Genomic DNA, 27,444 nt, shown 5'->3' with positions numbered 1-27,444 from the left:
ATGCTGCTACAATTAAACATCAAATCCTTTTTCGTCAGTATGCAATATTGCCAGACTGAGAACAGAAAGATGATTGCTACTCTCAAAAATGGGGAAAAAAAACCCACCACAAACCTTTAAGATTAAAGTGAACAAAGCATATGCATTTACTAAAGCAGTAGAAGGAAATAAGCGGCAGCAACTCAGCTACCAGACCCCATCCATATTTTCTTAATACTCCTTTAGATGGTAACTCCAGTCTAGACGGAGAGAAGAACGGCACGTTCCCCTGAGTACACTGCCACAGTAATTATGTTCATTATCTTGCATGCTAACAACAAAGCTGTAATAATCTACCAGTGAATAATTCATACATTGTCAGGTCCCTCTATGATGTTCATTACTAATGGTACTACTTACAGTGCAAGTTAGAATGCAATTTTTTGTAAAGATGCATTTACTACATAAACAAAATCTTTGAGTCAAGTCATTTTTACCTTCTTAACCATTAATGAATTTAGCAACCAGTAGAAACATTTTTTAAAAAAAAATCATTTTCTTCATACATTTAAATGAATACCAAGCAGGGGAAGTGAAATAGCCAGTGGGCAACTTCACAGATAAACATAAATCATGATTTTAAGAGCTTAAACCTTAAAATTTTTTTATTGTAAATTAACAACAAAAGAAGAGTCAAAAAGCTTTAATAACAATCATTGGTCCTCCCCCCCCCCATGCTTGCTTTATTCACTTACAAGATTAAAACATCTTTCCACTGGTTTTATCTAAATACTTGCCATCTTTCTCACAGAATCTAGACAAACATCAGATTTAAGAAAACACATGAATATAACTGGCCTATTATAATCGATAATTACAGTATTTTTCTATTATTGGAACTAAATTCAATATTTCTATACCTAAGATTTTGCCTCCCATTTTCACTCGCTTTTATAATTATCTTTCATTACATTTGTTGAATTTAGCTTGGAAAAGTTAAAATGACTGCATCTTAATCCATTTCAAAGATTGTTTCAGGTTTAGAACTGCCATAACTTGTCTAACACCACACACATATTACTCAAGTCAATGACTTCAAAACAATAAGGTATAAACCCCACCTCATCATCATTTTTTCTTCCTCCTCCTGCTCTCCTCAAACTCTATACTAGTCCCTTCTAAATGTTTTTATAGGCTAACAGTTTATCTAATTGTCATGGTTTAACCCCAGCCAGCAACTAAGCACCACACAGCCGCTCCCCCCTCCCAGTGGGATGGGGAGGAGGATCAGGGAAAAAAAGTAAAACTCATGGGTTGAGATAAGAACAGTTTCATAACTAAAGTAAAATAAAATATAATACTACTAATAAAAATATAATAATAATAAAAATAGTAATGAAAAGGCATATAACAAAAAAAGAGATAAATAAAACCCAAGAAGAGACAAGTGATGCACAATGCAATTGCTCACCACCTGTTGACCAATGCCCAAGCAGTGATCCGCCCCTCCCGGCCAACTCCCCCCAGTTTATATACTGAGCATGACATTCTATGGTATGGAATATCCCTTTGGCTAGTTTGGGGATCCCCTGGAGAGGGGTGCACTGTTTCCGGAGGCAATGCAATACCGGGACGATGTGTGGAACCGAGGGAGCAAGCTCCGGGTCCAAATCCTAGGCCCAAAAATCCATTTAATATAAAGTCCTCTCATCAAAGATGTATCAGATATTAAACTGATAAGAACAGATACTACACTTGATCTTAGCCAAAAGGCTGAGAAACGATCTGGTGTCTGTTATGATAGTAGACACCAGTGCACAGTGTACCCTAATGCCACCAAGCTATAAAGGGGTAGAACCCATTTGTATTTCTGGCGTGACAAGGGGATCCCAACAGCTAACTGTATTGGAGGCTGAAATAAGCCTAACTGGGAATGAGTGGTAAAAACATCCCATTGTGACTGGCCGAGAGGCTCTATGCATCCTTGGCATAGATTATCTCAGGAGAGGGTTCTTCAAGGACCCAAAAGGGTACTGGTGGGCCTTTGGTATAGCTGCCTTGGAGACAGGAAATTCAACAGCTGTCCACCTTGCCTGGTCCCTCAGAGGACCCTTCTGTTGTGGCGTTGCTGAGGGCTGAAGAACAACAAGTGCCAATCGCTACCACAACGGTGCACTGGCAGCAATATCACACCAACCGAGACTCCCTGATTCCCATCCATACGCTGATTCATTGACTGGAGAGCCAGGGGGTGATCGGCAGGACTCACTCACCTTTTAACAGCCCCATATGGCCAGTGCAAAAGTCTGTTGGAGAATGGAAACTAACAGTAGACTACTGTAGCCTGAATGAAGTCATGCTGCCGCTGAGTGCTGTCGTGCCAGACATGCTAGAACTTCAATACGAACTGGAGTCAAAGGCAGCCAAGTGGTATGCCACAACTGATATCACTAATGTATTTTTCTCAATCCCTTTGGCAGCAGAGTGCCAGCCACAGTTTGCTTTCACTTGGAGGGGCATCCAGTACACCTGGAATCGACTGCCCCAGGGGTGGAAACACAGCCCCACTATTTGCCATGGACTAATCCAGAATGCACTGGAAAAGGGTGAAGCTCCAGAACACCTGCAATACATTGATGACATCATCATATGGGGCAACAGAGCAGTTGTTGTTTTTGAGAAAGGGAAGAAAATAATTCAAATTCTTCTGAAAGCCAGTTTTGCCATAAAACAAAGTAAGGCGAGGGGATCTGCAAAGGAGATTCAGTTTTTAGGAATAAAATGGCAAGATGGACGTCGTCACATCCCAATGGATGTGATCAACAAAATAGCAGCTATGTCTCCACTGACTAGTAAACAGGAAACACAAGTTTTCTTAGGCATTGTGGGTTTTTGGAGAATGCATATTCCAAATTAAAGTCTGCTTGTAAGCCCTCTCTATCAAGCGACTCAGAAGAAGAACGATTTTAAATGGGGCCCTGAGCAACAACACTAATTTAGACACATTCTTTACTCATACAGCTTAGCACCAGCATTGCTCTCTGCATACACAAGGTATTAAGACTATGATGAAATTCAATAGTAATAATCACAATTGATCATAATGTTCTGATTTACTTTTTGTACGCTTATTATGAGCACTTTCAGCAAATCCATTCACACCAAACAAACACAAAATCAGTTTTCTGTTTAAGATAATCATGAATAACTATCCAGTTTCATTAGCTCATGTAACAAACGTGATTTCGGCAAAATGAAACACCAAAATGATGAGACTGATAAGTTAATTCAAAGCATATGCATCACCAGTACCCTTCAGCATCAAGAAAATATTTAGCGGAATTAATGGGTTCTCAAGCTCCCTTCACACATTTCCATGACCATTAATGGAGGATGCTATTCTGTGCACCCCCAGGCAGCTCAGCCCTATGAGACCTCTAGTCTCAGTAAAGCATAGTATTAACATTAGCATGAGTCCCCTGTAAGAAACTGGACATTCACAAATCCCGGTATATTCTTTGCAGCTTTAAGAATCCAAGACAAGTAAGAAAAAGCTCAGTACCAAGATGTTCAAATTCAGTTGTACACGGACATGTTTAAACTTTAAAGAGGACTCTGTGGATCAGAGGTCACAACTTACAGGAACGAATACATTTGTTCTCACTATTAATTGATTATCTGAGGAAACAGAATTAACTGCCTCTAGTGGCTAAAAATATTCTATAACATAACAGTATTTGTCAATATCATATACACTTGGTAATCTGCTATTTACATTGCTTCAAGACTGCTATACTCTTAAGTTTGTGCAATTTCACTTTGTTTGATTTAAAACACAAACAGTGCACATTTCAACATGGCCTAACTGTATTTGTGGGTTCCACAAAACTAGCCACAGGATTAACAGTTTACCCAGAATAGTACCACCAGTTGTAAAGGTTTAGAAACAAAAACAGAGTTCAAATTTTACTTTCACACGCTTCTTCCAACTGTTGCTTCTCAGGGTAACTTCAGTATCTGATATCCTTTCAAACTTTCCAGTATACTAAACTTCTGAATTTTCCTAATCAGCATCATCTTCTGAATATATTATGCTAGCATACCATCTCATTCATTACAATTGGAAAAGCCTTTTATTTAGAAGGTTTTATTAAATAGACACAATGCTTGCCAACCGAAGCTTCAAAGCATACTAAAAAAGGAAAGGAAAGAAATGCAATTGTTAAAAATGTGACAGTATGTGGAGACACATTTTATGAAGAAATCCAGAAATATTCAGGTATGTTTGATTTTCAATGAGTTGCACTGAAATGATTCCCTGAACAAACTGTGATAGCCCTTTTACTTCTTTCCCAGCACTGCCGCCTCTCCATTGCCTACTTTATTATACAAGTACTCATGCTCCAGTTGGTCTCTAAATAAATCATCTTCCCATAAGTAAGAGAAACTAGTTCCATTCTTAAATTATGAAATTTAGATCAATTTTCTGGCACTTCAAATCAATGTAACTAATGGTCCAATTTCAAATCAATTTGATGCATGTAATTTACAATAAGCATGCACATCCTTCCTCTGAAAGGCTAACAAATTAATTTTACAGTGACCTCCCCATGATTACCATTGGCATTTAAACAAGTTAAGAACACTCAGCTATAAGGTTTTTAAAAAAAAAAAAACAAAACCAAAAAAAAAAAAACAAGACACCTGCTTCCACCTCCAAAACCCCTTGAAACTTAATCCACAAGCAGCACATAAAAGGTCAAAGTGATGCTCTTCACCACAGTGATCCAAACATACTATCAACCCCCTCTCATCCACGGAAGTAGGTCCGTTTTTTCATGCTTGGTCTACTGACCATTTGATACATGTTGGCACTTCTTCCAGAAGTTTAAGAATATAACTGATTTCTCTCTCTCTCACTCAACAGTGATACAATAACAGTACTCACCAGAAATTCAAGCTCACTGGTAACTTAATATATGGTAGACATACAAAAAAAACCAAAACCACTTCAGGCTGAGGAATACAGTCGTCCAAAAAGTTTTAAATCCTATACACTAGAGAATCAGGCCTCAGTCCAGATGCTCAAGTCTAACTTCAAAACAGAAGTCACAAAGCCAAGCCCAAAGGAACAGGTTATCAGTACAAGAAATCTGAAGATGAATTAACAGGCTTCAAAAGTAAGTAAATAGAAAATAAAAACTAAACCTCAGAGAAGACAGTAGATGCATCATCTAACAACTTCCTCCTCCCCTCTGTTAAAACTCACATCACTTTCTCAGGTATGTCAAGAGTTCAGAGGGCTGCAATTCCCAAACAAGGCTGCTTATTTCACTCACAACTTGGGTGCTACAAACACAGAACTATTGCATTTCTTTCTTTTGCTACTCCCACCAACAATTTTTTTCCATGTTCCACTGCTATTTAATATCTGTGAACTTTGTTTTATTTAATTGATTTTGCAAGCAGCAATTACTCTGACATCTAAGTGGTGCAAATGAAATCAAAAATATGAATGATACAAAAAAACCCTGCAGTGATATTAAAGTCTCTATAAAAACAGTTTGTGCTATTGCTGACATGGCACATAAGCCTGAAATCTCCACTACATGTGCTGTTTTTAAAAGTATGTTCTGCAAAGGTAATTCTTTTTCAATAGTTTTAGTGATAGGCAGCCTTGCTCTCCAATTATTAAAGGCAGTACTCTCCAATTATTAAAGGCAGCAAAATATCACTAAATGGCAAAAATGGAAATACAAAACAATACAAGAATATATGGACCATTTGAATTAAAGTACAATCCTCTCCATAGCTGTAGGCAACCACAGATAATCCAGACTGGCCACAGAACATACACTTTACAGACCAAAATCCACGCTAGGATACCTTCCTGCTAATGTCAGCCTGAACTGTATCCTAACAAAATATCAGGTTTGCCATAGATGGGGTGGGGGGGAGAATCAACGATCAACAAAAAATGGTAGAGAAAGAAGGTATTAAAAGTGTCTTAAGTTCTTGCAATATTATGAAATGTATTAGATGACCTAGGGGACTCCATCATGTCCCAGAACACACAAGAACATGAAAACCAAAACAGACCTGCACTCGAAAAGTTCTTTTGTATCTCATTCCACATCCAGTGAACCATTTATACAACTTCAGTTCATGAATATGATGTGCCTGATAGGCATAGAATATATTTTAATACCGCTAGAAGTGCAGCACACTTTGCCTCAAATCCTGGTGCACTAGCATTACCACTACCATTACCTCCAACAAGTCGAAGAGACATATACATGAAACCAAGTTATGCACATGAAGGGAAAGTCTCTCCTCCTTACAGCATGCAGGCAGGCAAAATCCTAAAGGATTGGAGGAATGCAACAAAAAATATAATTCAAACATAAAATTGAACATAAGCTAACACAGCACATCCCACAAGTTTTCCCTATAGACTGGTAAACTGCTACTGTTCGCTTCCAGGAAAAAACAGGTACTCCCTCAACTGTACCTTTAAGGCTAAAAGTAGACCTTATCTTAAACTGCAAAAAGGGGAGCAACCAGCTATTACTACTCCAGACTCCAGTTTATGAAGAGCAAACTTTTTGTAAGATGTTAACTGTTTGGGAACATCCCTAAACAAACAAGCATTACTAGCAGCCAGTACATGCATTCCAGTCCAGTCCTGATTTTTCTCTTATCTTTAAATCCCACATCAATGGTCATTCTTTTCCAAGAACAGTGGTGAACTCTTCACCATGTCTTCACTTATTTATTCTTCAAAGAAGATAAAAGCTTCCTATATACACTAACCATTATGAGCTTAGCAGCAGCAGTCCCGTATTTGAAAGGTTTAACAATGCCATCATATGCTATGCAAATAGCTCAATGGATAGTGCATTGCATCAAGAAGTCCTAGGTCTAAAAATAATTTCAAGCTCGTATATATGGCCAGACATATTAGCTGGTTTTAGGAGTAGACACGCACTGTACAAGTATTTCAGGGCATCTGTCAGACTAGCTCTTGCCTACTCTCATAGCCTGAGTTCATAGCAGTTGGGGCAGATAAGGTATGCTCCTGGAGCACATTTTCTTTTTTGTTTTGCCCAAAAAGAATTCAGTTCATGTGCTCGGAGATCACTCTGCAATGGGAACCCAAATGCAATAAGTGGGGACAGTTGGAAGATTCAATTCAAAAGTAGAGGAAATCCAAACTAGACACTAACATAAATGCATCTATGGAACACATTAGTTCAATCTGCCCAGGCAGCATCCAGATTAGCTAAGGGTCTTTTCCTCAAAGGCTAATTCCCTACTGTGTTTTTAGGATTATATATAACATCCATCTTCCCAACTACTATTCCTGTATGTAAATCCAATGAGTCAGTTTAATTAAGCACCCTTCATTTATGTATTAACATTGACTGGCTTAGATAATCTACAGTCTACTCAAACCAAAAAAAGTGGCATTTACATGAACAGCGCTGATTTCCAGAGCTGTAGTAACCAACTGTATTATAGGCAGCATTATACCTCAGACAACCACGATACTTACTCTCTTCTCCCAAAACCATAGACATAATGTCACCTTTCCAGAGTACACAGAGGAGTTAAGGCTATAGCAGGGACTGCCCCCAAGGTACATTACTTGGAGTAAACGACTTCCCACTCTACCAGCACCAGAAAGGGTTAGGCTAACAGCACTTTGCACCCTTTAAGGCCAAGCCCATACAGCCTCATTCCAAACCTACCTTTGCATGATTAAAGAGCAGGAAGAAAAAGAAAGTCCATAAAATGAATGCTTCTTTCTGCTAAGAGAAACTGAAACATCAAGCACAATTTGGGAAGCAGTAAATACACTTCTTGGGCTAACAGAAATTTGCATATCAACATATAATACACTAAAAATAGTAATTTTAGATTGTTTAGATATACATATAATACTTGCAAACACTTCTTCAAGATAAACAACAGTTTGAAGTCTGCACTTAATATGATCAAATGTTCTTCATTAGGATCAAAGTTCATCCAATTCAACAAAGTTGTTTTAAATAACGCCAAGTATCCAGAGACAAGTCATGATGTAATATGAGAAATTTACATACTGTGTTCCCTCTCATTGCGGCTTTGGGGGTTTAATGCAAAATTTAACATCTGCATATGCTTTCCCCTGCCCCAGTTTATTAAGGGCTTAACAAGCAAAAATAATTTGTTTCATAATAGTCAAGATACCGCTTGCAGGATTTTCATTCCTTCATCCAACCAGCTTACCAATTTCAGCATGCTTCATTTCAGATCAGTTTGCATGTCTTAAGCTCCCAGACTGGTTTAATCTTGGTTTGCTTCTCTTTTATACTAAAAAACACTCTCCAACTCTCTGTATTTTCTCCCTATCAAGATACTTGTAGGCTGTTGTCGAGTCTGGGACAACATCTCTAACGCTGAAGTTTTTACACCAGAAGAAGAGGACGGCATATGAGGCAAGCTGTTTCTGGCAGAACTTCAAGGTTTTCACACTCCTCTGCTACTTGTGCATGTCTCTCCCCACAGTGAAAGGCAGAGCTCCCACAGACAGGAGGCAGGCATAGCATGACCAAAGTGGGACAACTCCAGCACCCCATCTTTCAGAAAGAGTGGAACAACAGGGTAACAAATGAAAGCCAGCTTACAGATTTAAACTCAACTGTGATATGGAGAACAGATGAAGAAGAATCCAGGATATATATAAAAAAAAAAAAAAACAGACAGACATCAGAGGAGCAGTATAAAAGGCCAGTTTTCCCGCTCAAAATTCACCTATTAAGAATTCTCACTCTTACAAGATAAAGAGTTTGAATAGTATCCCAAGACACAAGGGAGAGCAAAGACGTAACATGGGGCACAAATGCCTAACCCTGAGTTCTAACGGCTTTTATGTAAGAGAACGGATCAAGGAAAAAGATAGGTGGGAAAGAAAGGTTAAAATAAATTGAAAACTGGAAAAAAGTTGGAGAAGGGACTTCTAATAATCAGAGAAGATTCATCAATCTACACTAAGAAGATACTGGACCCAAAAACACGAGGCCTGAACAGATGGTATCTTTAAAGAATTCTCTTTATTTATCAAAGGAAGCTGGATGCTCTGAAACAATATCTATTTTACGAAATCTATCACAACTACTGTACATTATAAATTTAAAAAAAGACATATGCTACTACTACATCTTGGTTGTTGAACACCCTATCTATATTCACAAGCACACTGACTAAAACATGAGTTTGTGATGTGTTACCTCATTACAGTCAGAAAATGAATCTCTAGTAATAAGAATTTAAGTGAGACAGACCTATGACACACTGAACATGAGACTTCCATGTGGGAATGTATCTAGGATTCATACTCCTTCAAACAAGTGATAATTCTGCTTAGCTATTTCATATAGAAGCTGGAGGGCACAGTAGCAGTCACATAATAGAACATAATCACTCTTTCACATGCCGACCTGATAATCAAGAAGAAAAACCCTGAAAAACTGAGTTGCATCTGGAATCATGTACCTAGCTACAGTGATTCATAAATTTCATTCCAATTACTGAAACTTTTTTGTATGGACAGTTCATTTTTGGTTCTATCATATAACATGAAGAATTTGAAAAAAATCTACAAAGATACATAATATTAGCTTTCCCCCCCCATTAAGTGACAGATTATTTTATAGTGACCCTACAAAAGATGTAAAACAAAGTATGATCAATGAAATTATAACATATATTAATCAAATTTCATTAATAACTCACACAGACATGACACTGTCCAATAAACACTTCCCACCTTCAGTTACAAGAACACAGGTTCTTGCAGGTATTTGATCTTGTAAATGATCTCAGTTTGTCCCAGGGAGATGGACACAAAGAAAAAGGCAAAGGTTTTTTTCCATTTTTAATTTCTGAAACACATCATCTTCAGGTATTCAAAAGATGAAGAAATAAAAATATATCATACTAAAAGGAGTCACCCAGCTTACATTGCTGTGCCTTTAGATGCAATAAGATTAACATTAGTTAAGATCTTTACTTACTTTCAAGCACTTTAGGTCTTTTTAAATGCCAAGGGGTTTTAAGAAACTTAAATGAGAGTGGAAATTTGAAAAGAATAACAGTATCTTTAGCTATCCATTCACTTGATACAAGTGGGAAGAGTTACATACTCTATTAAAAATATTTAAACATTTCTACCAGTTGCCGCGCAGACAACTGGGTAATAACAGAGGGGATTTTCAACTAGAATTAAATCTCTTCATCTTCTCAACCCTCAGTGCAAGAGAAATGGATCCCTTAATTCATAATCCTTTTAGATTACGCCTTTGACATCCTTAGCCTAATACTTTGGATCTCTTTTCAACTTCTACCATGTGCAACATATCTACACATAGATAGCCTGTTTCAAGTAAGTACATCCCATAGCCTTCAGCCCAACAGACACTTCAAGTATAAGATCAATACCACTTATCACTGTTGTAAAACCTTCACATGAAGCTCCAAGGTATGCTGGCCAACTTCCTGTCAAACTGCTGCACTTCAGTTTCCAGCAGGGATTCCCTGCACCTTTTCTTGCTCCCCACCTGGCACCAAGGATCTCCAGTTAGACCCAATAGTACTGCACCATGTCCCTAAGCCTCCGAATAGTTTCCAAGACTTCTCTTGGAAATAGTTTGTCTGCCCTTCAGGCCAGCTCCTCACAGTCTAACTTCATCCTGCCTCATCCAGGCCCCTGTTCTTGAGCAGAGCTCTAGGAAGAGAATTGCCTTCTCTCAGAGAACTCAAGATACATAGCACTCCTTTGTATGAGTATATACTTACTGCTATCTTGAAAGTTTAAGTCACCATCAACAATGTCCATGCTAGACAGAGCTAACAGCTACAACAGCAAGTAAAATAAACACAGTAAAAGAGTTAATGGGTTGAGACAGAAAGGAGAAAAATGAACATTAAGCATATGAAATAATTGCACCATAAAAATCAGACTGAAATCTACGCCTGTTAGAACAGAGACTTTGGAACAGGTTGTCTGACAACTAAAAAAAATTAAAAAAAAAAGATAGCTACTTTTATCTTAGAAAAGTATAAGTAATAAAATGAAAGTTAGAACTCCAGTACAGATGTAGCATACGTAGCATAAACAAACGAAGGTCTTCCAGGTGCAGATGCAGCAAGCAAACAGCTTCTGATTTCAATAAGTAATGAGCATATCCAACAAGTAGCCTCTTGAAAGATATACCTGCTGTATGTAAAACTGCTTGTTGATCAGAGAAATAATGAAGTCTGATTTCTTAAGAAAGCATATTCTACAGTTCCCACTGCAATAGCCTTACTTCTCTGTCACGTTCCTGAAGTCCCACCACAGTACCCTCTCACCCTCATCTTCTCCCACCTCCTCCAACCTAGCTGTTTGGCTGGTGAAAAGGGAGGACCTGCTGATTTGGGGTTCCCTGCATCATGGTTGACTGGGTAGTACCCATAGGCTGTTCCAGCCAACTAGCCATGATGCTGCTGGGAGCAAATAATGTCTGAGTTCTACCCACCTTTCCCTCCATGGGACTCTCTTCTTTATCAAGCCACTAACTTGCCTGAAACATGAAGTAACTTATTATCCTACACATTTTTGCTGCCCTGTTAAATATGGTTATGATATTGCCCACTGAGCTTAAGAACTATTAGAAGACAGATACAGTATAGCTCAATTGGTAAAAGAGATAGGCTACAAACACACAAGATGGTGTCTTGCCAAATCTCATAATTTCTTCTGAAGTCAGGAGTGACAGCAGCAGTAGTTTTCTTAGGTTCTAGGCATATTTTTTTTCCATCTTCTCCTCTCCCAGCCTCTTAAAAAAATTTACTCCAATTGCTCTGGAAAGATGGAAAAATGTGAAAGAAAATGGAAGGGGGAGAGAGAGCAAGCACAAAAAAAAAATATCATTTTTAAACCAGCTTATAAGAAAATTGGAGTACGTTTCCAATTGTTCATAGCATATTCAGAGATGAATTTCAAAAATTTCTAAAGCCATTTTAACTCTCAAATCTCTAGCTTATCAAACTGCAATCTTTAAAAAAAGGCACACCTTTTCAAGTAGTTATTTACTTCTTGAAATGCAAATTTATAAGAAGAATTCATTTTCTCCCCCTCAAAAAACATGAAGGGCTTTCAAAAGCTGATTTACCTTCTCATTTATATGAGGTAATGCAGTATATTTGCATAAAACAGTCAAAACTTTTATTTTTTTTGGTAATGTAATAGGTAGCTAACCATGTAACCCCTGCCGTTTTAAAAGACAGTCCCCTTGTTAGGAAACCGTTCAAAGTGACAATTTCAGTAACTCAGCATCTCTTTCTGGATAATTAGATGTATTATGAATATGCAGATTTCACAGAGCTGATTGGCTCAAATATATCCCATTCCTCAAGAACATCACCTTCCATAAAAACAACTGTACTACCAAGCAGCAGGCTCTCATCCAAACTTGTATTAAACATTCATCTGCAAAGCTCAAATACAGATCATACCAGATGGAATTACCTTTGCGAAGGTACAGATTATGGATGACTATTTTCCTATTGGTACTGTGACCTGTATACATAGGATTTTCTTGCAGCAGGTCTTTACAAAATCTTTGGGGAGGACAGGGGTGGAGATTTCATGCTGTCTACATTATCACAGAATGTAAGTTAAATAACATAACAATAGCACCATCCAGTGGCAATATCTTCCCTTTAGGAAGTTCACTACTCCCATCACTTACAGTGATCCTGCTGGAGCAACTGTAAAACAGCTAAGTAGGGTATTTCCACTTCTAATCACAGTTTTTTGAGCAGCCAGCATCCCGAGAATATAGGGAACTTGGTGGGAAATGCAGTAGTAGCAAAGAGCCTGAAAAGAGCAACTGCACATACAAATAATTGCGCAAAAACAACACTGAACTTCAAGTATCAAATATAAGATTCTGAGACTTGTAATATTTGCAAGATCTGTAATGCAAGTTTATTCCAATGCTGAAATCCTACTAATATATTCACTGAAGGTTGAAAATGCTTTTTTCCTGAACTAGGCAGCTCCTTATTGCTTTTTAGGTAGAAAATGATTCAGTGTCTTCTCAGTATATACTTAAAAAAACCAACACACTCCCCCCCAAAAAAAGGCCAAACAACTGTTCTCTGTGTATTTTAGGCCTGCTCATTCCTCCCTCTATTTTTTTAAATTCACATTCAGTTAAGTGTCCCCCTTCTATTCATTTGGCTGATGTCTTATTTCCTCAGAAAATAGAATATTTTATATTTTCGGGTACCAGAATGGTGACCTCTACTCATAGTAAGCACCTGTGGCAGAGCCAAAAGAAATCACGAAAGAAAATAACAGGGAAAAAAAGCTGTTGTACAGTAATTGCCATCTGCAATAACCAATATGACAGGAATAGAGAAAGAAAGAACTGGTTTTAAAGACATTTACAGGGTGTTTTTCTCATAGTAGAGACAATAAACAAACAGAGAGTCACAAAGTTTAATAGTTCAGTGTCCAACCCTTGACACAGGCACATCCTTCTGACTTTGGAAAGGCTCCCATAAATTATATCAACCACTAACACATGTATTTGGACCACTATGATGGCACGATTTTCTCTTTGTTGTGAAGTGGGATGTTCACACTGGGAGGTTTTAAGAAAGCTGCTGTTTCAAAACATTCCCATAGCTGCTGCTGGGATTATAACCCAAACCTTTTTTTTTTTTTTTTTTTTTAAGAATTCAGAAATCTGTGCAGGACTGTGCCAACAGAAGGGAATGGTAGGCTTATTCACTGTTGCATACAGACATGTTTCACTGTTGCTGAATGCTAGAAATGTTAGCTGAAGAGATCACCTACTTTAGAAAAGTTATTTAAGCGAGTTCAGAAGCAAGTTAGAGTAGCCCATCTCAGCTTTCACCAAATCTGTAAAATAACTTGTCACTACAGTTTAAAAGCACAGTGTTAACTACTGTAGTTGCATATCTTGTTTAAATATTCACTTTCAACTTAAAGCACTCAACACATTTTTGCGCTAATATTGAATTTCCCAAAATACTTTTTGCAATACTGTGGGAGACTGATTTTATCTTCCTTTGATAGTCCAATACAAGACCTGCACACATCCTGCTGACCTAAATCTAGGACAAGCAGGATAGGAGAATGTGTGTGTATTCAGTTTTGTTCATGCAAATATTAGAAATCAGTAACTGAAATGAATTAATATTCCTATATTCTCACTGTCTGCAGCTTTATTGTTACTCCCCTCACAATCAGCGCCAGCTACGTTAGTTAAAGAGACAAGGCCAGGCCACATGTACAGGGGCAGGGTGCCTGAGATGCTTAACTGGCACAGGGAGTTTATCTCCATCACCTCCCACATGCTCCTGCACCAGCCTGAATAATGTATATTGGTTTCAGCTGCTCAGCAGAGACACTGGCATCTGCAGCTGCAAGTGCACCAGCTGACTCATGTGACCAGAAGGTACCACTGAATCCCTTGCAGCAGCTGCACTCCATCTGTGATCACTGGTTTGGGGACAGAAGCTGCAGTGTGTGTCAGTTGCTGTTTCCACTTCTTGTAAAGCAAGGTCATCTGATCATATAGTCAGTATGGTATCGGGCAGGAGACCCCCTTCAGAATAAGCAGATGGCTCGGTGGTTAAGGCACACGGCTTCTGAATTTGCAGCAAGTTTCCCATGCAATTTGGAGCCAACTATGTTCCCTGTTTGATTTGGCCACAAATCCATAAAATTACAATCTTATCTAACAGAAAGCTGCAAGAACAAATCAATTTAAATGTCTGAGACACCCATATACAATGATTACTGAGCTATATAAGTATGTAGATCAGAAGATGAGATATTTCCTGGCAAGTCTTCAATGGTATTCATGATCAGTAAGAAAGCAAATCAGCTTTACACCAAAACACAAACTTATCTCCTTGCAAATGTAAAACCGCATATCCGTACTGGACATATATACTTAGACTGCTAAGCAGGGGCTTCTAGATGTTCTGATTAAATCAGACAGTCAACCTTAAGCAATCTCTTCTATCACACTACTAAAATGGCTTAAATCTCAGTATTTTCCTCACACTACAGGCTACTCCGCCTGCTCTACATTTTTGATTGTAGGGGTGCATAGGTGCATAGAACCTTACCTAGCAAACATATATGCACATTCTCTTTGCATACGGCCTTGTCCTGCCAATCCTGCACTGTTCTAGCTCCCCAGTTTAGAACCATTGCCTTTTTTCCCATCCCATTCCTATGCATTCTGTAACCTATTCAACTCCCTCTTCACTGTTCTTTCTCCGCTGTTTAGTTGACTTATGGGCATTAGTTCTGTGTTTCATCCTGCAAGCCCTCTGCCATTTCATGCTCTTACAGCGGATTTGATGCAAAGGGAAACTTCTGTAATGAAACAGAACTGCCAAATTTTGTACCATGATTTCTCGTAACAGGAAGGCTCATCCATAAAACCTACTTCGGAAGTACAAAGAACTGTTCTTCATAAATAAATTATATAACTTTGATCACTCCAATTTGAAAACAATGACAAACTGCCTTCAACTCATGGTCTCCTGCTTACCAGGATGCAAAGAAGAATGATCCACTCCCAACAACAACACAAACTAGCAGCCATTCCAAAACAGCAATTTGCAATTCTCTGAAGCCACGTTAGAAATTTTACTCACAAAGAAATATTTCCTGGAATTAAACATGCAACATTATTTTGTTGTTGTTTTATGTAGTGTCTCCAGAGGACTTCTGAGAGTCAGCTATCTGAATTTTTAAAGTATCTACTTCCTTTTCCTGAATTCATTCATTGCGGGGGGAGGTCAATCATATTTGAATAGGGGTTAATTAGTAGTACAGTTACTCTTGAACTTAAAAAACTAAATCCTAAACATATGAAGTAATAGATGCTGTAAATTTGAAGCTTTTTTTATTAGTCTTGTTTCTAATAACAAACTAATTTTTAGTTCTAAGGCATACCAACAAGCATCTCCAAAGTGACAGGAAAATTAAAATTTAAAGATAAATATTTATGATTCCAATACTACTACTCAGAATACTGCACTCCATCAGCCTTGAGTTTAATGTGTTTTAATTTGATGCCTTAGGAATTTCATACTACATATGGCAAGGCCACAGCCGGGAGATTGCATCCCATTTTTGGCAACACACTTCATGAAGTGCCTAAAACAACTGGAGGGAGGCCAAAGGAAAGCAGTGAAATTGGGAAAAAGTTGAGATGATGTGAGCTGCAGGAAGAGATGTATCCTGCATTCTCCAGTCTACAGAAGAGGAGAAGAGGACAGACTTGAGAGCATAAAAATAAAACCTTTAGGAAGGGAATAATCTGTTTTCTGTGCCACTGGAGAACAGGACAGCTAATCGAACTGAACTGTATTCAAACAGATTAAAACCTAGATTAGTGTGGGGAGGGGGAACTTTTCAGTGGGAATGGAGCGGCACACCAATACAGATTATGTAGTAAGACTGCACTGTCTCCACATGACATCTTACTATTTCCAAAGACCTTTAGAGGGAGGCTAGAAAAATATCTGCCAGGAATGACAAAGATGCATCTCTAGCCGGATTAGGGGAATGAAACTAAATGATCTCTTGAGGTCTCTTTCTAAAGTTCTATGAAAGGAAAGGCAATTAATGGACAGCTACTAAATTATTTTCACACAAGCCACTTAATCTGCTCTGATAGATGATCACCTCCTTTAAAATAGTAGAATCCACTATATGGAGCGCTAATTGGTACTCTTGGGGTTAACCTTAACCCAGAAAAGACTGAATGGACAACAGAAACTTAACTATTCTTTCAGTTGCTGATAAACTATACAGCTTATTATACTTTTTATTTGGGGCACTTACATCTGTAAATGAGGATACTTTTAAAGCTAAATTAGTGAAGAGAGTGATGTTGCATTAGCAGCTTTGGAAATGGAATATCTGATGTGATCTTGCCTTTTTTACAATAGTGTAACAAGCAGGACATCAGTTGAATTTCTCTGGCAGTTCAGTTCTAAACAGTCTCACTGAAAAAGATTTTAAATGAGAAAACTGAAGTCCCAGCATGGGAAAAATATATACCATGTTTTTCACTGAAAAGCACACAAACGTCCAAGAACAACAGGACTACACCACAATACAGCTCATTACCTGATTATTTAGGAAAAACGGTGGCATTATATCCTGACTATGTCTCTCATGGAATTATGAAGTAACAATAAATTACATACTTTATGCATTTAAACAGAACACGCACACAGAGGTGCCATCAAGCAATAAGTTCCATTTTTAAAATTCTAAGTTCACAAAAGCCTGAAGCTATTCAAAAAATCAAATGAAAGATGTCTGCATTTTAAAATTCAGTTATAGCATATCTTCTGTTACAGTAGATTTTTTTCATTAAAATGCAAAAATATAGACAGCTTAAATTCTCCATCTACTCTTAGGACTATCCAAAAAATGAGTATAAACTAAATAATGAAATTTTTTACTTTCTTTTGCATTGGCCAGCTTTTAGATAATCATACCAGCAATGTGTAAATGATTTTGAAGCACATCACCTCAACCACATCATGGCAGTAACAAAACAAAGAAAACCCACAAAACAAAACTGAGCTTAGAGAAGAGATAATTAAACTATCACTCTGGGTTTTGCAACTTTACCTATTATAACATAATCTGTTAACATAGTAATCTGAATACCAAGTATGTTTGTGGTTTGTGTTGGAAAAAAAAACCCCACACAATTTGCTTGCTGTACTCAGGTGCATCTTATCTTAAGCTCAAACTGTGCATGCACATGATGAACAACAATATACATTTCTTATTTTCATTGTTTTTAAATAGTCTCTATGAAAGTAGTAAGCCTCCTCATCTCAAGCCTAGAAGTATTTAAACAAAAAGACAACAGTGCACTGCCAAGTACTTTAAAGTGGTTAAAAGCTTTAGACATTTTACATCTTTTACTGTAGTCTTCAATTAATTGCCATAAAGCTAGCTACTACATAAAGCACCACCTTGTGGCAAAACCAATACCGACTGCATGCCCCTTTTCCGGGGCTCTCAAACATTGCTGCAATTTCAACAGCTTTGCTGTGTATTTCATTAAAATCTGAACAAAAACAGAATTAAAAAAGGATCTGCCAAGAGAAGATTTTCTGAAGATTCTCCTCCACACACACTACATTTACAAAATTAATGAAATTAATGTAATTTCATAAAATGCTCGGGCAAGTATTACCTTTTTTCTGTACCTAGTGCTGTCTCCAGAGGACTGTGAGCAAAATACAACATGTAAGTACAGTAAAAGAATGGAATAAAAATCCCATGTTAAGTTAAACTCTCATTCTATCTCTCAGAATACTTCAAGCTGCAAGATACACTGCAAGAGCTGCATAAATTAATTGCTCTGATGGCTCAAAACCATCCCACAGCAATATCTTTATTTACATTCTCTTTCTAAAAGACACTAAGATAGTATTTCTTCCAAGTTAGTAAAATGACCAATTAGTCATTTCTAAATTTTAGAAAATCTCAAGTTTAGTGCTACATTGCATAACACATAAAAATTAATACTCTAAAGATAGATTTTTGTCCAATTCTAAATTGTGCACTTCTGTGCAACAAAGATGCAGAAACCTTTCCAGCTACCTTAACTAAGAAATAGTGATCCCAGAAGATTTTGCATGCTCTGCAGCTTAAGATCACATCTTATTGTAAGTACGCACCCCATTCTCTATCTGAAAGAAATTAATAGTGACAGAAATATGCAGCACTATGGGAAAGTTAGTCTGCATATTCAAAACTCAGTCTTTAAATATGTCAGTGGTTGCACACAGTCATGTCACTACTATATTAGCACTGCACTTTGTGCGTACCTGGAGTCAATGCAAAATACAGTTAACACCATTTTTCACACCATTTTTGGAATTTGTTGTAAAATATGAAGTGTCAAGAAAAGCGGTGAGGGAAAAGTCATCTTCTTCTGGACAGTCATGCCTCACTGACTGCCCAAACTGCATTTATTGAAACATGAACCCCAGGGGGACAAGAGGGTGCGACCATTTTGTGCTGTTTGTGAAGCCTTTGCTATGAACACTCAGCAAGTGGCAAGCCAAAACCCTTTACAGGAGTTCAGAACACTTGAACCTTCTAAGTCCAGGCATTCAACTTAGTGCTGTGGGCTATCTGCTCAGTCTGTGCTTGAGGGTGATTTCAGGAATAGGCAGCAAAAGCAACAATGTATTTCCTTGCTTTAAACAAAGTATGTAGAATACATACTAAGTAACAGTAATTACTATCAGAAAGTGCAATAGAGTAACTCATCTCGTTAGCTAACTACATAGAAGAGCCAGGCAGGTCCATGTCAATCCATCTATTCCTGCATAAATTTTCAGAGTGTAAGAAATAGTTATGAAAAATCAGTTTAACGCAATAACCAGTACCGTGAGAGCTCCTGAAAGCTCTCAGATTGAGCTGGAATTACAGTTTGGAATACTCCAGAACATCTTTCCCTTGGAGGATCTTTTGATATCTCTGCTCTACCACTTATCCTATGGTAGTGATAATCAAAGTAGATGACACAGGTACTTGAAAAACATCTCTTGAAGCTAAAAGAAGAAAAATTAATATGAGATTAAGTCACATAAGAGCAAGACTACAGAACAATAAATCTGACATTAGGAACTTCCATAACTTGATTTAAGCAAATTAAGTTTCAATTCTCTAGCAGCTGTTTTTTTAGACCTTTTGTTTTTGGGTTCTCATATGTCACACACACAAAATATTTTGGATTCTCCGTTGCCTTTCACATCCATCCTTCTCTTTCCCCTCCAGCTCTCCTCCTTCCCACTTCCATGGAAGTGATGTATCACACAATAGTCTCGGATAAGCAGCTCAGGCTACAAAACCAAGTTCCCCAAAGGAACACAAGCCTTGTTCTTATCTGCCAACCATAGGTATTATCAGACTTTTTCTTCTATTTTATATCAAATAACCATTGTGTCATATAAGACTAAATCAACACTAATTTCCAAGAGCTGCTTAACAATAAAGAATATTCTAACAGAGCCTATAAAGCTACGTAGCAAAGTTTTGCTTTAATGTACTGTCCTGGTTTTGGCTGGGACAGAGTTAACTTTCTTTTTAGTAGCTGGTACAGTGCTGTGTTTTGGATTTAGTGTGAGAATAATGTTGATAACACTCCGATGTTTTAATTGTTGCTAAGTAGCGCTTATCTTAAGCCAAGGACTTTTCAGTTTCCCATGCTCTGCCAGCAAGCAGGTGTGCAAGAAGCTGGGAGGGAGCAGAGCCAGGACAGCTGACCTGAACTAGCCAAAGGGGTATTCCATACCATGGAACGTCATGCCCAGGATATAAACAGGGGGGAGTTGGCCGGGAGGCACGGATTGCGGCTCGGGAACTAACTGGGCATCGGTCAGCGGGTGGTGAGCAATTGCATTGTGCATCACTGGTGTGTGGTTTTTTTTTTCCCCTTCCCCCCCCCTTCCTTTTTTTGTTGTATTCCTTTTCATTATTATTATATTTCATTATTACTATTGTTAGTATTATATTTTACTTTAGTTATTAAACTGTTCTTATCTCAACCCACGAGTTTTACTCTTTTTTTTCTTTCCTTTCCTCCTCCTCACCCCACTGGGAGGGGTAAACGGCTGCATGGTGCTTAGTTGCTGGCTGGGGTTAAACCACGACATATACTATATACGCAAAAGAACGTAAACAGAGGCAGAAGGCTTAATTACAATACTGTATTGATACATAAGCACAATTTAAAAATATTGATCCAATATGTTTACCACCCTGTACAAGTAACCTGCAGGTTAGTTATTTCATATCATCAATAGCAGGATGCAAAATGAAATTATACAATGTAATTAACACTTGCAATTTTTCGTTTTAAATTTAAGCAGATGTAAAGACTGCCTCCATCAAAGAAGGAAAAAGCATTTCTGCTATAATTTAGATTCCTATTTTTTGGAAATCTTGTGCAGGATTATCTGCTACCAAGAATTTCATGACATGATTTGTGTAACACTAATTTGCATTGGTGCTGTGTTCAGAAGAATTGGGTGGGGGGTGGACAGGCAGAGAACTGAAGGGAAAAATAGAGAGAGGAATCTGTAATAGAAAATTTGTAGCTAACCATAAATCATTCTTTTTGTACATGTGAGTCAAGCTTTTACATATACCACAGAAGTGATAAAAAAATTCTAGAGAATTCAAACTGCAATTTAAAGTAATTTCTACAGAGAGCACCAACAACCCAAGGAACAGGATTAACAAAATGCGTTCTAGATCAGCACAGAGTTCTTCCCAACCATCAATCTCTTTCATTACATTTACATGTTTCTCAAATATCCACAGCATGTCATCCAGATTCTTACTCCACAGAGTTCCCAAGCATTTAATGAATGTTTACTTAAAGAAGTGCTTGATTACACATCATAGAACAATTAGTGTCAATATAGAACAGAATTTATATTTGTTTTGGGAGAAGGTGGCAATTTAAGACACTGATCATTCTACATTAGTTTTTTTAGAATTGCTACAAATTGAAACTTCTAAACTGCTCTTTTTAATGAATAAATAGTAGATTTTGCAAAAATGAATATCATTTCCACAGTAGACATTTTTATTGAAGCTTTCATACAAACCTCTACACCAGGAAACAGGCCAGTATGATAGCTTGAGCTAAAAAAATGAGGAGGAAATCTAAAATAAAGTTGTGTGAAGATGGGAGTTAGTAAGCTTTTTCATAAAGCTGGGCACCTTGTTATTGCCGTTTTCCGCATTACTTCATTGCCAAATCACATTTCATATTATATACTAATCCACTCAAATGTAACTACAAGTGAGGTATATTACATAAAGTAACTCAACAGCTTTGATTGACATCTGTGACAGGTTCATGCATCACCCCAACCATACAAATCATCTATGTTGTCAGCATATGTTGAGTAGGCCGACAAAAGATTTCAGCTTCATATTACTGATATTTTAGTAACTCTTCCCCCCCAAACAATTTTCCACCCTCTTTTTTAGGTTTTGGGGGGAACAGGGTGGATAAAAACCAAAGGTATTTCAGAGAGACTACACACCAACAGGACACTAAATCCTAAAAGCAACATATGCGGAAGGGTTTTTGAAAGTGTTACTGAAGATAAGCTACACCCTCTAGTGGCACAAAATACTGTAGCTTGATTGTTTCCAACAGCATTAGACAGACAGTTGCAGTCCTTCATGTCCCCAGCATTCATGTCTCTCTCACTGCATATTGAACCATCAATGAGGCAGGGTTGCATAGTAACTGGGTTTGGGGTTGAGTCCCTTAGCTTTTGCACTTAAGTATTGTGATAGATAGTGATTTACACATGGTAACCCCCCCAAATACAAGGAAACTCCACTACAACATTCCCATGAGGAGGTTCAAATCTCTTTTGCATCCTCTAGCCTTCTAACATACCCAGACTACTTCTAAACCCCTACTGTAAATTTCTCTACTCTTTCCCAAGCATCATACAGGCCCTCTGTAATCCCCAAACAGCCCTACTATGCCTCCAGGAGTCACCCTTCCAATACTCACTTACATAGGTCTTGGCTAAGCAAAACCAGAACACACACAAAAAAGCCCAGTGTTACAGATAATTCAAAACTGCATCAGTTGCCCAAATAGCTGTTCTCAAGGTTAAGAGTCCCTCTCTCCCTTGTTCAGTTTCACCGTGAAAAAGTATTCATATAGCAAATATGCAGCTAAGAATGAAATACCTAAATAAATCCCTCTCAGCAAACTTGCAGCAGAGCAACACGTCTGCCCTCCCTTCTGACTGCAACACAAACAGCTGACTGAACAGAAAGGAAGCTTATATTTATCTTCTTCCTCTTTCTCACTTCATGGCCTTTATCTCTGTAAAAAGATACATTATGAAAGCAGAGGTGGCTGTGGGGCACAAAATAGCTGCCACATTTCCTACTTTCTCCTTCAACTAACTTCCAAAAAAGTTAAGTGTACCGTCATGGCCAAAACTACTTAAACAAAACAGTTTATAAAATTGTACAACCAGTAGTCAAAGCTGTATTAAAACAAGTGTCCTGAAGCATTGCTTACAGACGCAGTGGTACCACTAAACTCCAACCAATGCTTTTAAGACTCACAAAGAATATATTTTAAGACTCACAAAGAATATATTTTAGTCGCCTATTCATACAAGCTAGTCAAGCTACCAAGATTTTGCAATAACCCATATTTTAGTGAAAGAGAATATTAATAAAAAACAACAACACCCCTGCCAACACTACTCTACACAGTGGAAATGGACTCTGTATTGGGCATTGGGTAAACAAATTAAGTGTTTCTACCTTAATATTAAGACAGCTTAGATCACACCCCATTACTTGCTGCAGCTAGCTTAAATTTATTCTCCTCAAAAACCTTTGATGTGGAACCACAGTAAAAAAGAAAAACAGCCTAGGCAACAACACATGTGCACACACACAAGTCTATACTTGGTTAATATGACCTTCAGTTAAAGTTATTCAGTCCAATTCTGAGAATTAAAAATAGGATCAACTCTTGTAAAAGGACTATACAAAAGGTCAGGAGAAATATTTCCATTTTTCTCAGAGTTTATATTTATTTATTGTTCTCAGAAGGGGAAAACATATGCAACATTAAGGCCTCACCAACCTTATTATGCCCAAGTCTCCACAGTAGTCTTGCACGATGGAATTTTTTTTTCCTCTCCTCAAAGTTACAGGGGATTAGTTGGGTTGGGGGAGGTAGGAAACATCTCCAGGACATCTCTTCAGCCACAAATGCATGCTTACCTTGTAAAACATCTGTGCAAACTGAAGATACTACTGTTCCCCCCTCTTTGTTATTCTCACTGCAGAAGAACAAACTCGCCAGTGAAAACAAATACGATTGCTCATCTGATTCACTACAACATTGACATGCTTGGCTTGATCATCAGTTAAAATGGTTTGAACTAATCTGCTGATTTTACGTGGAAGCAGGCTAAGGAGCCTCCACACGTTCTACTTTCCTGGCTGAGCTGCAGGACAGTAACCTCCACCTTGTGTGCATTCAGGAGCGGATTGGGATGGGGGGGGTAGATATTTCCAGCTGAATTCTGAAAAGAATGTACATATGCACCAACGTACAACTTTAGTGCTAACAAATTCCTTTAAGATAAAAAAGGATATGCTAATGAAAAGACACAATTTTAAAAGGCTGCTACAGTCAAAGTGAATTCGAAGTAGGGGAAAAAAAAAAAAGGTGATCTTTCATACCTTAGCTCTTAAAATAGAAGTACGATGCCATGCCTGTAAACCAACTCCAGTCTGTCTTAGTGGCTGTACTTATCTATTTAGATAACTAAGATTCAAGGACAAAAGGATCAAGCCAAGTCAGGGTGTAGCTGGCCCAATTACCTTTGGAGGTAAGGCAATCATTACTGAACAAAATTTACATTTTTATGAAGAACAGCTGCATAGAAGTGATCTCTAAGAAACTGAAGGACATCTGACAGTCAGAGAAATCATTGTGATACTATTATACGAAGAATGCCAGAAGAAGTCATCTTTACTCGGTAAGTCAATATAAAAGCTGCTGACATTTCAAAGACGGGAAGATAAAGTATTTTAAGCAGGGAGATTTTGGCACTGAACAGGAATATGTAGAGTCTAACTTTGTTTGTATTTGACTTAAAAACATTAGGACAGGTTCAGAACACTTTAGTTACAAGGGCACTGAACCAAAGAGTAAGTTCATAACCAAATCAGCGACAATTACCCTAGTGGTAAGTTGTCTTGCACCATTCCCTAGAATTGGCATTTCTTTTAAATACGAAAGCCTATCTAAATATCAGAAAAGTATAGTTAAGTATCTAACAACTCCTCTGTAAGTTAAATCAGAGAATTTAGCTTGAAGGACTGAAAGTGCTCTGAGGTTCAACACTGTTTAATCTGTTCTGTACTGTACAGTTAACATGGTCCAAGAAGAGCAGCACACAGCATATTAGAAAAGTTCCAAAGGTCTCTCCTGAAACAACGTGACACTGACCTACAAGAGGTTTTCCCTGGTCAAGTATCCAGCGACATTCAAGATGCCAAGGTCAATGGCAAAAGCATGTTCAAACTCTCTCATTATAACCAACAGCATATAAATCATCTCAGGAGCTACTGTAGTGATAACAATGAAGAACCAAAGGAAGGTTTCTGTTGCAGCTGATTCATGTAAAACTTTAGTTTTACTGAATTTTCTTTATTTAAGGAGTTCAACTCTCTATTTAAGAAGTGACTATGCTGTAAACGTATCATTAACTAATATGAATTTAATATGCTACTTACTTAAAATAAAAAGCTCAAACAGGATTTTAGTATGTTTAGACTACTTCAACTGAAATACCTCACATCAAAAGGTTCAGTTTAATCAGTATCTATGGTGCAAATAAAGCTTGTGTACACAGTACAACTTGTACTGTCCAACATACAGACCTGTATGTCATTTAACTCGTGTTTAACCCCTCAACATGCTAGTATTTCTAATACTTCTAGCTAATATCTTTTTAAATGGTCTAACGCATTTAATGGGTTAATCATAATTATGCTGTCCACAAGTGCTCAGTCATTAGAGAAAGTGCACTACATAGAGCCAATCTTATCTACCGATCAAAGGCAACTGCTGTTGCCTGTCTTTTGCCCGGAGCTCAAGCAGTTTTAATGTCACAGGTACATTATCATGATGTACAAGTCTAAGTTAAATGTCTTTTTCCGTCCTCTGAAAGAACATGAAAGTTTTATTTGGCTAGTAATTCAATCACTAAGGCTTTTAGCAAATAATTCTTTTTCCAAAGGAATTAATTCTTCGTTACCAGAACACATTTTTACTGTTTGAAATCTATGACCTTACTGAGAAACATCCAAAGTTTTAATATGGGAACACCTGACAGCTATTGATATTAATCCATCTGAAACAGTTACGTCATCTTACACATGGATAAACTGCTTGAGTCTTTTGGGGGTACTATGAAATAATGCAAAATAATGCTAGTGTAATAATGGAAACAGACAATTATGTGCAAGAGCTGAAAGTTTACAATAGAAAAGAAAAAAAAAGGTGTTTTCCTTATATCTAAGCACACAGATGCACACAAAAGGGACCAAATTCCCCACTATCTCTATCCTGAAAGGATATGTGAAAGTAATCCTAAAAATCTGTATCTTATTTGGAAATAGTACTGTTATATAAATATTCCACTAGTCATCATGGAGAAGACACTGAATAAAATTATGTAAGGGCTGACAAGTGAAGCATTTTCTACAGTCTTTCATACCAACTATCTTCAAAAAAAAAAAAAGTAGTTACATAATACAGATTTGAGGGATGGCAAAGAGGACATTCACATAGAACGTTTTTCAGGCAGCTCATGGAGAACAGTGAGTGAATGAGTCAAGAAGGAAACTGGAATTCATGCACTGGGTATAGCTCTTCAGCCAGCGGTATTAATGTGCGGGAATTAAAAACAGCAGTAATAAGAGAGATAATTACTTCACATAATGAAGAACTTTAAGAACAGGAGAATTTCTGAAGTAAATTCTGAAATAAAAAGTATTATAGTATTGCTTTTATGGAACTTGTATGCTTACATATACAAGTTAGCAGGAATGTTCCAATTGTGCCATCTTTTATTGAGTACTTTTCTCCCATTTGCTATAGTAACTCTTGATTGAGCTAATCAGTCATCACAGAAAGCATACCAAGCTCTGATAAGTCCCCTCCACTTTCAAAACATGTATACAGTTCAAAAGTCAGTAACTTGGAGAACTTCAGTATCTGTTTTAAAAGCTACCATAATTGGAAAACAAACAAACAAAAAAACCCACAGAGGTTTCAAAACCAGGCATACAAAGTCAAAATCCCCCTTCCGCATATCTAGATAATATGCGGACAATACCTACCAGTCTTTTTACTTTGCGTTTTCCAAATATATATACACATGCTTATGCACAGTACCCAGTATTTGCTTTCAACTCAATTGTAGAGCTTTTGTATTTTAGTACATAGTGTGCCAAAATAAAAAATAAAGGTTATTTTGCCCGAACATGGAAGACTATCTAAAAATCAGAATAAATTTGAATTTCAAGCTTCAAATTTGGGCACATCTTTAATGAAGGAGCAAAATAATTGAATATGCTGTTATTGCAATATTTGATTAAGCTTCCTATGGCTACTTCTCCTGCAAGACAATAGAATGATCCATTCAACAATGGATCATATTTTTTTCCCAGGAACAAGAGTTTTTAGGCTACAAAATCAGATTAGCCAAAACAAGGAAAAAATTCGGTATAAGTGACAGAGTACTGGTGACTCTTAGCTACAG

At 37.5% G+C, this 27,444-nt stretch overlaps 1 protein-coding gene and 1 non-coding gene across 3 annotated transcripts in view; both read right to left on the bottom strand.

Annotated features, from left to right (window-relative positions):
- The window catches only part of ADK (adenosine kinase), a 302,396-nt gene that overhangs the window by 237,684 nt on the left and 37,268 nt on the right, over nucleotides 1-27,444 (bottom strand). The window lies entirely within an intron of this gene.
- Nucleotides 1,574-1,764, bottom strand: LOC127018107 (U2 spliceosomal RNA). Its single transcript, XR_007766715.1, has one exon. It is a non-coding gene; the product is annotated as a U2 spliceosomal RNA (small nuclear RNA).

Source organism: Gymnogyps californianus, chromosome 6, assembly GCF_018139145.2.
Source record: "Gymnogyps californianus isolate 813 chromosome 6, ASM1813914v2, whole genome shotgun sequence".
NCBI classification, from domain to species: Eukaryota; Metazoa; Chordata; class Aves; order Accipitriformes; family Cathartidae; genus Gymnogyps; species Gymnogyps californianus.
The sequence above is the reverse complement of the archived record's forward strand: the minus strand, read 5'-3'. Positions and strand labels throughout refer to the sequence as shown.